This window comes from Pteropus vampyrus, unplaced genomic scaffold (assembly GCF_000151845.1).
Source record: "Pteropus vampyrus isolate Shadow unplaced genomic scaffold, Pvam_2.0 Scaffold30, whole genome shotgun sequence".
NCBI lineage: Eukaryota > Metazoa > Chordata > Mammalia > Chiroptera > Pteropodidae > Pteropus > Pteropus vampyrus.
Window position 1 is genome coordinate 13,141,977 of NW_011888811.1, and position 3,846 is coordinate 13,145,822.

The following is a 3,846-nucleotide window of genomic DNA, read 5'->3' on the forward strand; positions in this document are numbered from 1 at the left end:
TTCAATCAACAGCTATCAGAAGTAATTGCAGGCGACTGCAATCTTTACTGGTATTCCTCAGTCACAACATATAAAGAGCTTCCTAAAACTTTCTTTCCTGTCTTCACCATTTTCCTTAAATCCGCACGTGCTCCAAAGCCTCTCTTCTGTCCCAGATCAACTTTCAGCCTCATTAAACTCTTACCTGAATCAAGCCCCCTCATGAGTCTCTCCTCTCTTGCCCCCTTTCCTTGCATTCCCAGAGTGTTTCTTCTACCTCTGATGGGGTTTTCCCTCTCCTATTCATTCTTTATCTCCTCCTGCTTCTTGTGCCACATCCATCTCCTTTCCCCCAAACTGATTCCTCGGATCTGAGGAAAAGCTCAGACACAGAGCTACGAAAGACAAAATTCTGTAACAGGGGAGAGACTGTTGAAAACATTTTCTTCTATTGCTACCATATTAGGTAACAAAGAAAGGACAGAGAGAGACCCTAATGGACTTGGCTTGACAGCCCTTATGTCTCTTTGAACTGAAAGAGTTAAGATTAACTTGAAAATGCTTCCTCTTTCCATCTCCCCTTCTCTAATCTGAGTGTACATATCCATCAACCTTTCTCTTATCCTTTCTCGTTCTCATCTTCTCTCCTACCTCCACTCGTCTGTGGCTTTTTAACTCCATTCGCTTTACCAGCCTCCCAATATTCTCTCTGTTTTGCTTATTCTTTAGGTTTGCCGGTGGTTCCCAAAGACACGGGGGAGGAGTGTTCAAGGCCCTGAGAAAGTGAGAGATTGATGGCCCGTTCTCAAAATGAGAAAGGAAGGAGGGAGGTGTGTGTGTGGGTGGGGAGGGGGTGGGCGGTTAAATAGAACTAAGGCAACCTTCAGCATGCGGAAACATGGCTTGTATTTTCATTGTTTCTGGAATGCAGAAAATTTTCTGAACAGCAAGAGAATATTTTCTCAACAATCCACGCTTTTTGCTAAGAAAATTAGCCCTTGAGACTTGAAGCAAATGGGCTTACAAGACACAGTCTGGGTATCAAAATCCATTCCATCCCATCCTGAGCAGTTGCCTAGTAACGTCTAAATGAGTATTATCAGCTGTACTTTAAATCCAATCGGTCTCGGACCCACCTTCACAGCCTTATAATTCTTCTCCTAGGAAATTTAGACCTTGGTCCAGCAGCAAGTCTGATCCAGTTATTAATAGCTTTCTTTGCCAGTAAGATGATAAAAAATGCTCACACGGTGCAGAGTCCTAATCATCTCAAGGAGATAAGGGGTAGATTTAAGCAATACCTCCAAACTATCATTTAAACTGACCTGGCAGCTTCACCTAAGGCAACTCCCCTTTGAGGATTTACATAGAAAACAGCTTTACATAAAACAACTTGATAAAAGAGAATATAGTGACTGATTATTCTTACCTCATATTTTACTGATGAGGAAAGTGAGGTTCCAACAGGAAAAGTGATGTGTTCAGTAGCACACAAAATGAAGGCGGCAATGGCAGTAGAGCACGATATGGTCTCTTGTTCCGGTCCTCTTTCCACTGTATGTTTTTTCCAAACCACGTCCTTAGCTTACTAGGGAGTGTTCTGTGAGGAAGGCAAAAAATGAAAACAGGTTTCTTGATCAAAGGAGTTTAGGAAGCGTGAGAAAAAAAGTAAAAGATATGGCTCTACTTCTAGATGTCTCAGAATTTTCAATATGCTACTTACACACTGTGAATCTCTTGATGGGAATCTATCAGGTCTGTTCATCACACTTATTTGGCCACAGAACAACCCTCTGTACATATATGTGTACGTGCACATACACACACACTTAAAATAACATCTTGAACCAGTAGTCCATGAAGTGGGCTTCTGAGCTAGTTATGCAACGCATGTTACTCTTTATGATGAAACTGACTAAATCTACCAGCCGTTTTGACCTTGTCATCCCAGAAGTTGATCCAAACACTGTATAAGATCTGGTCGCCTGAGCAGTGGTTGGTGTGGTACCTACAGAAACATGATGTGATCTCTGCAGCTCCACTGTAACCTCCTTTCTAAGCCACCATCTTCGCTAGGCTGATTTTTTTTCTCTTGACTGATTTTTCCTCCTGCAATCTAAGTGGTTTTCCTGTTTTTACTTTTATTCCTACTTGTTAAACATTAAAAAATGTAAACCAGAACAGGTTATTCCCCTTTAAACTACTTCTCACTATGACTTCCCGAGATTGTCACTGGGACTCTGAGGTTGGATGATCAAACTCCTGCATCCTTTCAGACCTCATCTCCTACCACCACCCTTCCCTGTGTTCACAACGCCACAATCGACTCATCTCTTCCTCCTTGAACATGACGAGCCTATTCGAGCACGAGGACCTCTGCCCCTGCTGGTGTCTGTCTACACTCTGTCCCCATATCATCATATGGCTGGCTGGTTCTTTTCCTTGAGGTCTCTGTTTAGATGTCACCTTGCTAGAACTTTTTTCCCCCCTAATCCAATCTCTATTGAGTGTGCTATTTAATTTTCTTCAAAGCACATAATATTATCTGAAATTATTTTTGTTAACTGTTCATCATCTGTCTCTTCTATAAGGGCCTCAACTGTGTTCTTTATCACTGAAGCATCAGTGCTTAGGACAGTATCTGGCACACAGTAGGCAGTTGATATATACCTGTTAAATAAACAAATGAATACAATGGTAACTCTTTACCCTTCAGCGTTCTCAGAACAAGGGCACCTTGCCAAGGTTAAACACAGCATATTAACACAGAGTAAAAAATATGTATATTAATATACATTTATTGGGTGTGAGACAATTACATATGAAAGGTAAGTAAGGTTTTGCTAAAATCCAAAATATTTTTCTTCTCAAAGATAACAATTATTATTTTAAGAATATCTCAGTTAAAAAGTTATAACATATTAGCTTATAAACAAAAGACCATGAAAAATAATTCACAGAGCACTGCGCTGTGACTGAGGTCTACATCCTCACATAACACTCACTTTGTGTGACCTTAGGGAAGTCATCTCTTTGCTCTAAGCCTCAATTACCTTATTTGTAAAATAAAAAATTGGACTAAATTATAGTTTAGACCCACTAACGCCTTTACACCCTGATTGCCGAAGTCAGAGGATTATGAATAGGCTGAAATACAAGGTTCAATCTTTTCTAATTTTCAGTGATCTATTCTATGTTTTTGTGTTCAGGAAGGAAATTTCCATTTCATCAGATTCGCAACATAAACCTAGAAATTCCTAAGCTAAAATAGAGAACAATAATTACATAATAGATCTTTTTTCATTAATTCCAATAATTACTGAGTACCTAAAATGAGGCACTGTTCTGCCCTGATAGAGCTTTCATTATGCCAGTTGATGAGACAGACAGTAAATAAAATACATAAATAATATATGTAATAAATAATGTTAGGTGCTGAGGATATAGAGTATGGAGAGAGAATACAAATCATTCTGGGCAGGATTAAAATTTTAAATAGGAAGCCAAGGAAGATTTCACTGAGATGGTGATGGCTGAGTAAAGATCTAAAAGCACTGAGAGAGGGAGCCATGCAGGCATTGTGGGGGAGAACAGTCTACACAGAGGAAACAGCAGGTATATGTGCCTTAAGCCTGGAACTAACCTGGTATGTTCAATGAACATAGAGCTCGCCACTGTGGCTAAAATAAGCAGAATGAGTGAGGGAAAGAGTAAGTAGGAGATGAGCTGGGGGAGGTACTGGGAGCCTAGCAGTCATGATAAAGACGTGGGCTTTTACTCTGGATGAGGTACACAGCTATTGGAACATTTCTAGTAGAGACTGTATTGTCATGGAACCAATTTGTCTGTTGTAATGAAAAGTGTGTG

The 3,846-nt window shown here is 40.1% G+C and overlaps 1 long non-coding RNA gene across 1 annotated transcript in view; it reads right to left on the reverse strand.

Annotated features, from left to right (window-relative positions):
- Positions 1-1,403: 1,403 nt before the first annotated feature.
- Positions 1,404-3,846, reverse strand: part of LOC111737707 — a 175,824-nt gene continuing 173,381 nt past the window's right edge. Inside the window, exon 4 of the long non-coding RNA XR_002779541.1 lies at positions 1,404-1,579. This is a non-coding gene — a long non-coding RNA (uncharacterized LOC111737707). The remainder of the gene's footprint in view (positions 1,580-3,846) is intronic.